Source organism: Falco rusticolus, chromosome 2, assembly GCF_015220075.1.
Source record: "Falco rusticolus isolate bFalRus1 chromosome 2, bFalRus1.pri, whole genome shotgun sequence".
Classification (NCBI taxonomy): Eukaryota; Metazoa; Chordata; class Aves; order Falconiformes; family Falconidae; genus Falco; species Falco rusticolus.
The window spans coordinates 49,970,884-49,984,591 of NC_051188.1; positions in this window are offsets into that span (position 1 = coordinate 49,970,884).

The following is a 13,708-nucleotide window of genomic DNA, read 5'->3' on the forward strand; positions in this document are numbered from 1 at the left end:
AAAGACATTTGGGGATTGTGCAAGATGTATAATTGAATGATTAGTGGAGAGGCCAAAGACAAGGAAACATGCAAGTCAGGTTGGGGGAAGAACAGGTATAGGCACATAGAGGGAGAAAGGCATATAAAGGGGTGGTCATGCAGAAACAGGTTGCTAGTCCCTGTACACTTGACTTGCCATTCCCTGCACCTGATCAGCACAGTCTCACTTATCTTCTTACTAAACTCCCTGTCCAACCCTTTTCATGGGTAAGGAACTCTCTATTTCACATGCATGGGTATGTATGCGCATTTGACTGCCAGCCTCTGGACCAGGGGTCAGAGGGCCCATATGTCAATGATGCTAGCTGGACCCAACTAGAGATGCCGTAGTGCACACACATTGTGTGGGTACATGTGCTGATGTGTGATCACTAAGGAGTACCGAGCCAGAATAGCTGGTCAGCAGGATAAGCAGCTTCAGAGCAAAATATCGAAGTGGCTGTAAGTCTGGGGAAGGTGAGTTGGCTGCTGGAGAGACCAGGATTTCTGAGCCAACTGCCATGGGGCCTAGGGATTAGCTACTGGTCAGATCATAAGTCTGGATCAGCCGTCACAGATGCTCATTTGCTTTTGTGTGTGTCTGTGCTTGAGGCAATGGAGACAGGAGGGGATCCAGGTGCTGGGTTAGCAGTGTCTGAGAGCAGTTACTAGAGAGACCTGTAGAGCGTGTGTGTGTGTATTGGTATGTGAATAACAGTGGCCTGAAAGGGGCTGGGAGGCTGGAGCCTTGGGGGCTTGTATGCCCAGGTGCCTGCAACTGGGCAGACTGGAATCAAGGGGCAACTACTGGGCAGGCCAAGTGTCTGAGCCCAGGTGCTGGAGGGATCTGTGTTGTATGCATTGTATATATGTACATATACTTTCCACTAACAAACTTTCATCCTGATCAGAGAGAGGAACAGGACAAGGTTGTTGGTGCTATCTATGTCCATGTGAGTGCTGTGAGTACTTTTTGCTTGTGTTGAGCCATATGGCTGTCTGCGCATATATGTATACATGTGGTATGTACATGGATTTGCCTGCCTGCTGGCAACATATGCTCAGACTCTCTGCTGGTTGATCCAAGAGACAGGGAACTGTGGCTGCCTCGCCTCTAACTGATGACTGAATTTGGTAACTGCTGACAGGAATGAGGTTAAATGGTTAAAAATCAAGAATTATAGGGAGGGCAGAGAATTCAAAATAGAAAATTGGGAAGAAAAAGACGACAGAGGACAGTCCGTAAGTGACAGGAGGGAGAGAGGGGGGAAGAGAGAAACAGCAGGAAAACCCAGTAGTTTGAGACACAATAGCACTGTAGCTGAACAGGGATAGAGAAGGAAAGATATGTAAACCTGTAAATCCTTTAGCTCCAAGAGAACAAGATACAGGAGCTTCCATAATGTATCATGAGTAAGTAATGAGAATTTACTTTAATTTAAAGGAAGTCTTGCCACTGTTCAGCTGCCTTAAAGATCTACTAATATCCAAAACTGCTGTGATATATATACTAGCTGAAAGTTTGGTGAATAACTTGGTAGGGAAAGTCTGCCCATAATTTAACGCTTAAGAACTGTCTTTGTAGTGGGATGGCTAGTTTTAAAATTTTCTTTTTATATTTAACTCAGAATACCAAATTCAGAGAAGACTTCTGCAGGGACAGTTGTTTTAAATGGAAACATGGGATTCGGAAGTCCTTCCACATTAAAGTTACTATTCTACTATCACTGAGAAAGTCTGCTATTCATAGACCGTTACAGGAAACATGTTTTTATATAAGTCTATTTAAAATATATCCACCCAAAAGATATTTACAAATAAACAAATAATACACCAAACATGTTATAAAATCAAAATTAATTACAAGGTAGCATGAGATTTTTTTTCACTTTGTAGAACCAATATTATTCATCTACCTTTTTTTCTGCTTAAATTTTTCTGTTTCAGCACCAAAACATAACATGATATTGTATGTAAAGTTCAATGTTTTTCATAACACATTTCTCCTAGAAATACAACCATTTCACCTGTTTCCTTGGGAAAAAAAAAAAGGCTCAACATTTTATACCTACCTAACTGCCCAGCATAGCTATCAGTAAAGTGCGGAATTAATGGGCTGCTTGTTTAAAGGGTATTAGGTATGTTTAGATTAGTCTGTAGAGAGATAAGATTATAGAAATGGTCATTATTATAAAGTGATCTAAGTACCAATGCAGTGACAAACGCCAATATCAGCAGTGGGAAGAAACTATAAGTTGCCAACTGTGGAGAAACAAGTTAATATACACATTATAAACAATAATCTGGGTATTATACAATGTGTCTAACTACAAAGTGCTTGTGAAGTTAGCTTGAACCCTAGTCTTTCTGAGAAAAATGTATTTAAATAGAAAACCAAGACTGGAGAGAACATAAATATTCATATTTTGTGTTGTATACTTAATGTAGTCTCCCAACTCTATTTTCTCTTGTGAATAAATTCAAAGTTAAAAACAAAACAAAACCAAATAAACAAAGCACACTGTCTCCATCTGAGTGTATATATATATATATAAACTCTCACTAAAAATTATTTAAGTCTTATGGTGCAGTTTTGGTTTCACACAGGGAATCAGAACATCTTTACATATACTTTGCTATGAAACCCTGTGGCTTTTGAGCACAGATCTCTCACTCCTGATTATGGACAACAAATGTTTTACTAAGGTAGGTCTCACATCATCTTACTCTGCATCCTCATAAGGAGTGCTTCCCTAATGAAGTTAAGAAGGCCCTTCTAAAACTCTGGAGGCCTGCTGTTAACTTACATTTTCATTTTGCTTCCTTTACTGAGTTCAGATCATCATGTGGGTGCTGACATGCATTATCCATCTCTCTCACACAATTTCCCTTCTTGACTATCATGCTACACAGTAAATGGGTGCTGTATTTGGATTAGATGAAATGAAGTGTGATAAAAAAGTATCGTATTGCATTATTTTATGCTCTTTTTCCCTGTGTTCATAGTAATGAAGCATGTTCATGCTGTCTCTGAGAGCCAAGGTCTGGGAACAGCATTTTACTCTAGGAATAGCTTCCTATTCTTAGATACTAGAGTAATTTAGGGCAGAATTTGGAGAGACTGTATCTAGGCCTCTAGCACTTGTTTTTTTCTATATCTCACATCTCAGTTAGCTCTGAGCAAGGTCTTTGAGAAGATAAATCCTTCCGTCATAGCAGTTCATAGTGGACAATGAGTTATTCAACTGAACAAAATTTACACCCAGAAATAGTTACCTTCACTAAATATATTATGCTTTTTTTTATGCCTTATAGTGGAATTTAGAATCAGGTCTCTTTACATAATCATAAATACAATATTTTCATAATTCCACAAGTATCTGAGAAAGAAAAATAGACAAAAATAAAAAAATCATAAGACTGGATTATCAAATCCTGCTTACTCCAATAATGTATGTTGAACTGTACCACCTAAAAATTTCACCCAAAGAACAGGTTATTGACCTTGCATCATCTTTCTGGACCAGTAAATAAAGAAGTTTTTCACTGTTTCAGTTGTTACTGTAGGAGCTTTTCAGGTCTTTTGAGTTCTAACAAAGAAAAAAAAATAAAAAAAAAGACTAATTCATAGTTAAAAATGACACTGAGGCTGAGAGACAAGGGTCTTTGTTGGTTGAATATTTCAGGTGGCATAATGTCACTATACATTAGTTTCATGATGATGTGACCTACACGATCTGAACCATGCTATAGCCTTATTTTATTTATTTATTTCTGAACAAAAGGAGATTAAACTCAAAATGTATGCTGTAAAAAAAGATTGGAAGCATGAGTATTAGAATTTTTTTATAAGCCACTTCAGGTTTTTTCCTTAAAACTTCATGTGTGTTAGTGGGAAAGTCATATAATTGGGTTTTTCCACAGTACAACTAGTTATGTTTGAACTTTAGAGTTTTTTGGTAATCAGCTAAATAAGGCAGGCAGAAGGGAAAAACTTCAACTTTTTAAGATTGATATAATTACCTAGCTTAACATAGCAATAAAACCCATATGCTATACTTACATATACGCGCATGCATATCCTGTTTCTCTGCTTCTCTGTGTGTATATATATGTATAATTTCAGTATTAAAGTTTTCAGATTCTGTTTCACCCAAGTAATACATTATGTTGGAAACTAATGGTTATGCAGAATTCATTACAAGTCTGAATATTATACATGTGCATGCACTGATTGTGTTTGAATCTTGGTTTTGGTTGTAACAATATCCTGCAATGTTAATTCAAAGATGGTTTAATTCTTAGCTATTTACTTACTGTATTTTTCCTTCTTTTAAAATTTAATTTCCTTCTGTTCTCAGAAGTAACGTGAGACTAGGAAGCTTCTTATTATCAACTCTTATTTTATTTAGAAATGATATCTGGATATTAATGTTCTTATTTTTTTTACTATTAAGTATGGATAATCCTGAAAATATGATTCATTCAGCATTGACTTTTGGCCTGACCAAAAGCTATGTTGAGTAAAACAGACTAAGTTGTATTGACTTCAGTTGTCTTTGAACAGTTTTGAGATTTAAAATCTTTAAAATACACGTTATTTCTTATGATATTTCTTCATCAGTAAGTTTCATTTACAGATCCCAGAAATAATTAGATTGCTACCTGTGGGATTATTTTTTCCAAAGCTTAATTATTTAAATTGAGTAATAAAAGCATGCACTTTTTTTAAAAAAAAAAACTGTCCACAACTTGCTGTGACAATGTTTCTGGACTAGAGCCCATAAAAAACCCGTGAAGCATATAATAGATCTTTTCAGGGTGATATTCATATCAATCTTATAGATGATATGAACAGTATCATATTCATAAATTATACTATCATAACACTATGAAAAAAATAGTATTTTGCTTGTTCAAAAGACAGACGACCACTATATACAGGACATTAGTCCTATCCAAAGATAGGACAGCCTGAAACATATTTCAACACTCACATTATCTGCTAAAAGATCCTCCTATTTGCAAATAATGCCAGCCTGAAGCCACATGCTTCATTAGATGGGCAGGTATCTGTAGACATTTTTCAGTCTACATTTTCAGCCTATTTTTCTATACCATGTCACTATTTCTTCTAAAAAGGAAAAAAGAGGGAGAGAAATCTTATTTAGTTTTTTGGCTTTTTGTTGAAGTAAAGGGCTTATGGCTTCCTAACTGATACAAATATAATATACTGAGGAGTTCCCTAATACTTTTATTCTGTTAATAAAAAAAAAATATTTATGAATAGAAAGAAACCTCTCTCAAAATCAGTTATTTTAGTGTTCTTTTAAATCCATTTTTTTCCATTTTTCTGCTACACTCTCTCAATTTCCCACACATCATTAATTCTAGTTTTTCTTTGCAAAAATAAAGTATACTAAAAGTTTCTAAAATTTAATCTCTGTTAAATTATTTATCTTTGAATATTTTAGCAAGTATCTTTATTACACTGCCAATATTTTAAACCCTCTATTAATGCAAACTATGTATGTCTATGAAAACAACAGCAAAAATAGCTTAAAGGAACAGAAACAAAAAGATGCTGTTTAATGATATGGTGTCTCTTTATAATCACAAAACAAATTACTACAGGATTACTTATGCAAAAGTCTGCCAATACCAGGTCAGCAGCAAAGTCAGCATTACTTGGCAGCTGGACATCCCATCAGGCCATTACGCAAATTTCAAATTAAAAATATCAAAGCCTAGATTTATGAGTGTCATTCTAGTTCTCTGAGCCAAACGGCATCAAGTGAGCTATCAGTTAGTCACTGTGATATAAGTATTGTGTCAAACAGAGGAGTAAATAGAGCCATTAACTGATTTGTTGGTGGCATTAGAACCAATGGAGTATAGGATGGGACTACTATTTTATGGAAAATAAATTTGTTATACAACAAATTACAACAGCCTATATGCATAGTTGTCTCTGAGATATTACAGAATTGACAATAAAAAACTTTCAGTCTTAAGAATGTCATGCTTTTCACAGATCCCAAAATCTCTTAAGTTCTGTGCATGTTAACAACATAAATTTAAAGACCATGTCAGAGACTCTGGCTGGGGTTTTAGACCTGAAGTACAAAAAAGCAACTTTATAAAATATAGTCACCCACTTGCCAGAACTCCCCAAAAAAGTGTGAAGGCTTGTACAACTTGGCATACATTGCATACCTAACTGGCTGGCCCCATCTTGTTTTTAGTAAACTTCTGTATTCAGTACTGAGTGTCAGACCTATGTAGAAAATTAAAATATATTTTAAAATGCAAGAGATTTTGGTTGGTGTTTGTTTTAATCAGTGCAAAATATCTATTCGGACATCAAAGTAAAACAATGATTTGATGAGAAAATAATAAAGATTGCAGGTTTGGGACCTGCTATATTTTAGGTCTACTTATTACAATGTCTTCTATAAATATATGTCTTGAACTAATTCTGTCAGAAGTCCAAAAGTCACTCAGCTTTCAAGTGAAAGAACAGAACATTCATTTGCACTGGATTTCAGCAGGAATTCATTTTAATACATGTGCATGGAGTAAACAGGTTTTTTTACTAGCCAAAAAAAAAATATGAAAAAAATCCACAGCCATCAGGAAATTTGGTTTATAATAAAAAGCAAGACCTATTTAAAGTTAATACATAATTAATGCCAACAATTTGTAACTCACTTAGAAGCCATAATATGACCTAAATTATAAGCACAGTTGAATTGTCTTTAAATTCCATGTCTCTGAAGACTGTACAAATTAGGGGTATATGCTTTTCAGATCTATCTATTAGGTGATGGGTTTATAAGTAGAAAATAAACATGCCTTAGAAAAATTTCTGTTGCCAGGAGCAACATGTGTTTGTACTAACACTTTTCAATAAGGTTAACAGTAAGATGAACAAAGAGAAAACAATTTCTGTATATGTGTTGTCATATTTTTTGTACATTGTCTGAAAAAAGTCTTATGTAATTCTCATTGTTGCTTGAATTACAACAGCATCATCAGTGTTTAGATTGTTTTCCATGTTTTGATTCTTGTATTTCTTCTTTTTGATTTGAAACAGATCTGTATTTGTTGCATCACTCTGGTGTACGCATCTTTTAATTGTTACAGATATTTTTCCTACTCATCCTGGCTGTTAAAGTTGATTTTTTTTTTTTAATTATTCTTACTGACTGGTTTTGGTTGTTTTAGGTTGGGTTTTGTTGTTGTTGTTGTTTTGGGTGTGTGTGTGTGTTTAGTTTTGAGTTGTGTTTTTTTAAATATGTATTTCCAGCTAAAAAGTACAAGTAATTTTTTTCTTCAAAAATATACATTGATTTGTGGCAGATTCTTCTGTAGTTGTTTAGAAATCATTTTTGCTGTGGCAGTTCATGAACAAGCAGATGTTTTAGAAGTTTCTGGCATTGTTAAATAAACAAAACCCAAAACATTAATAACATTTATAATTAAAAGTAAATTAGGGGAAAAAAAACAAGTGACATAAAATAAGCCCCATAGTGTTCCTGTGATTTTCTTATGATAGGTAATTAAAACAATGGTGCAACATAATCTGTACTAAAAACATATCAGACCTGCCAATTTCTTTGTCCTAGAAGGAAAGATGCCTTCTAGGCAGTCATTTAAGAGTCAAATGGGCTAGTGTTTCGCCAAGACCAGGGATTGTCTGGGTATGTGCTGTGGTCTCTAGTCACAGATGGTCTGCAGATTTCTGTCTGAATGCAACCACCAGCAAACATTTAATTCTATTTAAGTAAAAATAATTTTGAATGAGAAATTAAAAGAAAACCTTTATGAACAGACATTTTAGTGGAATGAATGGATGGATGTTTACTAAAACTATGTGTATGCAGGGAGGTATGTATGCACATGTATCAAAGCTTGAATTGCAACTCTGGTACTAATCAACAAAGAAGAAAAATATTTTTTCCTTATTTGTTGCTGGATTAGTTTTCTCATTAATACTTAGTACTCAGGTAATTTCAGTGTTGGGTCTTGAGTAGTTGAACAGATACGTGGCCAATAACACTACGTGAGAAAACTGTTTCAGTTAGAAAATGGAAAGCTCTGGAGAGAATAATGTTGATTTTACTTACCTCTTAACTAAAATGAAAGTCCAGTTCAAATGTTATCTTTATATTGCTATATCATCAATTAAAAAACCTGTAACCAAAGGAGGCAATGTTATCCAAGTTAGCATATCAGCATCTGACTTTCAATCTACTCCTTGCCTGAGGAGTCAGCAATTTGGAAAGGACTCTTATTTATCATACAACGGTTACAATTTCCTTGGGTAAAATGTAGTTCCAGATGGTCACTTTCTAAACTTACATATGCAAATATAGCTGCCTAAATGTTGCAGCACAGTCAAAACTAACCAGCGGCAGCAAGGCTTTTACCACCCCGTACCAGGTTAACTTCAATAAGTAGCTCCCATGCCTTGCCCCAGCACAGCCACCAATCCCCCACAAGGTTTCAAAGGTTCATCTACTACTCATGCTGTTTCTTCATCCTCTCCAGGCCAGCCCATCCTGCTTCTTGCCTCTCCTAACTGCAGGACACATGCTCTCCTCCCTCTGCTTCTTCTAGGTCTCTCTTCATCCAGTGCTCCTCTTCCATACCCCTTAGAGCTATTTAACTACTTAGCAGGAACCAGCCACAGCTGCACCTTAACCACGTCAGCCAACCCACTGCCCCTGAAGCCAGCCCACAGCTGTATATTATCAGTGTTAATTAACCCAGCTTCATTCCTCTACATCTAAATATGGGGAGGGTGGAGGTGGTGTATAAATATATATAAAACCTTCTTATAGATATTTGAAGCTTCCATTGTCATTTGCAAAGATGTCTAGTAACATTTAGGATACATTGGTGAATTTGAAACATAAGTATGGTGCTAGAAGATAATCATGGCAGCTGAGGGTGTTTGAAATGACATTAGAAATCTATATATATGGCAGCTGAATTGACAGCCTGCCTGGTATATTGGCAGGCTACAAAGAACTTGCTCAGATTAATCAGTTGGCTACATATAGATTGCTGTTACCATTCTAGATGCCCTAGGGTACTTGTCCTGGTGTCTAGCTGCCATTCTAAAAAGCCCATAGCTCTTCCATAAATCCTGTTATATCTGTAAGGCCATGGTGTTATAGATAAACTGAGCCTTTGATTTTTACATCTGATGACATCTTTGCACAATTGGAGCAAACCGTATGGATCTACTTTGAAGTAAGGTAAACCACACAGTCCAATGGTTTCATGATTAAGGTTAAAAGTTGGTTCAGGGAGATATCACACTGGGCCATCAATCATTCCTTTGAGGCTCTGGTTCTCCCATATATCCCCTGTTATAACTGAAAGTAAGTTCTACATGTTTTGGATAACCTGCTTTTATCCAACTGTCCTCATTTCAGCTGGGATAGAGTTAATTTTCTTCTTAGCTGGCACAGTGCTGTGTTTTGGCTCTGATGTGAGAACAGTGTTAATAGTGCACTGATGGTTTTTCAGTTGTTGCTGGGTAATGTTTATACTAAATCAGTGACTTTTCAGTTTCTCAGACCCTGCCAACCAAAGGGCTGGAGGGGCACTGGAAACTGGGAGGGGACACAGCCAGGACAGCTGACCCAAACTAGCCAAAGAGGTATTCTATACCATATGATGTCATGCTGAGTATAAAAACTGGGGGAAGAAGAAGGAAGGGGGGGACATCTGGTATTATGGTGTTTGTCTGCCTGAGTAACCATTACATGTGCTGGAGCCCTGCTTCCCTGGGGATGGCTGAACACCTGCCTGCCCATGGGAAGTGGTGAATGAATTCCTTGTTTTGCTTTGCTTGTGTGTGCAGCTTTTGCTTTACCTTTTACATTGTTCTTATCTCAACCCTTGAGTATTACATTCCTTTCTGATTCTTCTCCCCATCCCTCTGGGTGAGGGGGAGTTAGCAAGCAGCTGCATGGTGCTTGGTTGCCGGCTGGGGTTAAACCACAACACCAACTTAACAAATTTCTCTGAGCAGCTAATTTTGGGTAGTTGAACCCCACATTAGGTATGAATTGATTGGTATGGGAGCTTAGATATCTATTTCAAATAGTGCAGCCTTAGTATTGCTTCAGTTACTTACACATAGTGATTTAATGCCATCTGAAGTGCCCTACCATTCTCAAGACATCAAGAGTTGGTAGATAATGCACAGGATCTAAGGAGATTCATGGTCTTTGGAAGACATGCATGGAGGCCGGGTAGGATAGGACCATAGGATAATTCAGGCTGCATGGGATATGAGACTTAGCTCAGTCTCCTGTTCAAAGCAGAGCCAACTCTGGTGTCAGGCAAGGTTGTTCTGAGCTTTGTCCAGTAAGGTCTTGAAAACCTCTGAGGATGGAGCTTGCACAATTTCTTTGGGCAACCTCATCTACTGCATGGCTGACTTCATGGTGTAAAATGTTTCTCCTGATACCCAGTTTGGACCTCCCTTGTTTCTATTTACACTCATGTCTCTTTTGTCTTCCTATCACACACCTTTGTGTAGAGCTTGGCACCATCTTCTCAAAAGACATCCTGTAAGTATTGGGGGGCTGCTATTGGATCCCTTGCAGCCTTCTTTTCTCCAGGCTAAACAAAATCTACTCTCTCAGCCTATCTTCATATGAAACATGATCCTGTTCCTTAATTTGTAACCCTTTTCTGGACTCGCTCCAGTATGTCCACCTCTCTCTTCTCCTGGGGAGCCCAAACCTGGAAACAGCACTCCAGATGTAGCCTCACCAAGGATGAGGACAGGGAAAGGATCAGCTCCCTCAGCCTGCTGGCAGCAGTCTTCATAATGCAGCTGGGATGCTGTTGAGCTTTTCTAAAAAGACACATTGCTGATTTGTGTTCATCTTGTTGCCCCCTGGCATGCCCAAGTACTTATCTGTGAAGCTGCTTTCGATTCAATTGGTTCCCGGTGTGGGGATCAGGTACAACATCACATGAAAAACTTCTAAAGAATCTTTTGCATGATGTCCTGCTGAATCATCACATATTTTCCTAACACAGTGTTTCTTACTGAAGACTTTATAGGATTGAATAAAAATTAATATTAAACTTGTGATAAATAAATATACAGTGAAGGAGGAGTTTAAAATGTCCATGGGATAGCTGGATTGTTTAGTGGGTCATTATAGGAGGAAACACAGTCTTTTCCACCTATCTCAGGAAAACTGTGGAAATTTACTGGTGCCATAAAATGCCTGCTGTCATCCTTATGCAGGAAACAAACAAAAAATCCACTGTAATGATCATAGTGACATTATACAGATGGACCGGCTACTCTAATGAAAAGTATCTGCTTTTTTTGTAATTCAGTGTTCCTTGAATATTGTTTTCTGTCAAGTAATGAAATCTAGATTTCAAGATTCAAAGCAATGTTGTTGAACTTGGTATTTTGCTTCACGGAAAAATTGCAAATAAATTTGCCTCAAAGCTCTGAATAAGTTGAGGTACTGTCACATTCACTTTTACAAGTTGCCTGATGTTTAGCTGCACAAGTAGAAAAAAGAAAGCCTAAAATAAATTTAGAAAAGAACAACTGTTAAATAAATTTAAGACTTGTTACTAATATAGAAAAAAGTGTGTTCACAAAATTGAGACTGCATAGCCATATGAAAATTTGTATACAAAATCAATATGGGGAAAAATTGTTTGGTCATCATTTCTAACAGTGAAAGTTTTGTGGGTTGGGGTTTTTTTGAGAAATGCCATGTTATAGAAACCATGTTATAGGAGTTGCATTTTTAATGAGAATTTCACCTAGTTAACTTACCACTCAGGATTATGGAAACAAATAATTAAAAATCTAAATAGAAAATGAAATAAACAAACACAACCCCCACCCCCATAAATCAGATATGGAATGGGTATGGTATTTTCTTATGTGGACCCTTATTCCTCTTTAGTGTAGGAGTGGAATAATCTATTGCTTTGTTTAAAATTATTGAATTCATGGTCATAATGTGAAGTAAAGCAAAATACTGAAATTATTAGTAATATGTATTTTATTATTAAAAAAAGAATCAGCACCCAAAGGAGTTACTGTATTGTGGGGTTTGGGGTTTTCTAATAGTTACCACTATAAATGTCTTTTAATTAAAGAACAGGTAAAAATGTATATTTGCAGCTGATTGTAGCTCTTTGGTGATTAAGCAGAAGATCAGACCAGAGCCCATGCTCTGTTGCTGAGATGGGCTGTGGTTGTAGCAAGAACAGCAAAATAATTAAAAGAGAAAATGTATGTACAGATATTATCTAGAGAGAAATACTGGACTTGCAGTTCTCATGACTGTCTTTGAATGTCTCTAGTTTCAAATAATAGGAAAGGACTAAACAGTTCTAAGGTTCGGATTTTATGTTCATTCGAGTTTGAAGTAGACTTATATGGGGTTGTCTTCTCCAAACACCAGTTGAGGAAGTATATACAACAAAGAAGGGTGATGAAAGTCCACAAATATTACTACTTTAGCATAGAAAAAAAAATATGGCAGAGTGGCTTAGGCTCTATTAACTGAGTTCATGTATCATGACTATGAATACATTTTTTTTCCATGTTTACATAGCTTCCAGTCATTATGTATAGTTTGCTATTAAAATAAGTTGGTTCTACTAACTTTAAAACATGATACATGAACATAACTCTTTATCCTGTAAAGGTCCTGTCTTTCTAACTTTAGTCCACATTCATCTCTCTCTGGAAGTATTCCAACACATTAATCTTTGCTTACTATATAGAACACCTACTTTAACAGAAATTACTTTAATAGGCTGTTTTTTCAGGGGACTGATTCACCCAACACCCAGAATAATTGAGACCTAATTTAATTTTCATGCCTTCACAAACATGCAAACATTAACTGCATTATCAAAACCATATGATAGAAACAGCGTGGATGAACATAGCTAATAATCTCTTATAGCAATGGAAAAGTTTTTAGTTTTACTTCTAATACCTAATACTCTTAGCCTTGGAGGGGGGAAGTGGGGGGGGGGGGGGAGTGCAAACCTTGTTCTTATCATAACAATTAAGATTTGTAACAATGCTAATTGATGTTCTAGGTAGAAATTCCAAATTTCAGAGTGTTGAGATGTTGTTTGTTCAGTGTGCCAAGATTCAAGGACATAAACAGCAATATTTTAAAAAACATGAACTTTTAAAAAAGGTAAATAGAAGAAAACATACCGAACAGCACAAATGAGACTTGTTAAGATGCCACTATAACTGCTCTTCCACTGTTTTATTGTGTGTGCAGTTTCAAGAATGCCGTGGGTTAAAGAATCCAACAGTTTATCCTCTACGACATTCTTTGCACCGTTTGATGTTTAAATTGTACTTTTGAAAAAACAGAAGACTCTTCTAAAAACACATGCACATAGGAATATTTAATGCCATTTTTATTAGTCATCTTTTGAAAGGAAGCAGCAATTTAACAATGAGCAGACTTATTCCCTTGATGCCTTTTTTTCACCATTCTTTTAGGTTCATACTGTAGACTGCTCTTTATGTTTGAAAGAAAATTAAAAGGAAAAGTGTCACAAAAGGAAAAAGTAAAAAGTGAATGTCAAAAGAAATCATACAGTCACATAGTTCTGATAGGAAAATTGCTTCAATGTGACAATATTAT